At 33.8% G+C, this 240-nt stretch overlaps 1 protein-coding gene across 1 annotated transcript in view; it reads right to left on the bottom strand.

The window, feature by feature from the left end:
• LOC119586824 overlaps positions 1–240 on the bottom strand; it is a gene marked incomplete in the record, with an annotated part of 127,989 nt that overhangs the window by 79,266 nt on the left and 48,483 nt on the right.

Here is a 240-nt window from a genome sequence, read left to right as displayed (position 1 = left end):
AATGGAAATTATTAGAAAAAAATATTAACTAAACAAAAGTGGTCACCTACATATATTTTAGCCCCGACCGACCCTGAAAGAGCATTTACTATCAATAAATTGACATTAATATTTCATACTCCTAAAAACGGACCGAGATGCGCACTTTTTTATCCCTTTTCATCATGTGAATTAACCTCCCTTTCCTTAATAAAATGTCGAAAATCAGATCGATATATCTAATGACACCGCTTCCCCCAA

This window comes from Penaeus monodon, chromosome 22 (genome assembly GCF_015228065.2).
Source record: "Penaeus monodon isolate SGIC_2016 chromosome 22, NSTDA_Pmon_1, whole genome shotgun sequence".
Classification (NCBI taxonomy): domain Eukaryota; kingdom Metazoa; phylum Arthropoda; class Malacostraca; order Decapoda; family Penaeidae; genus Penaeus; species Penaeus monodon.
This window is presented reverse-complemented; position numbering and strand designations above follow the sequence as displayed.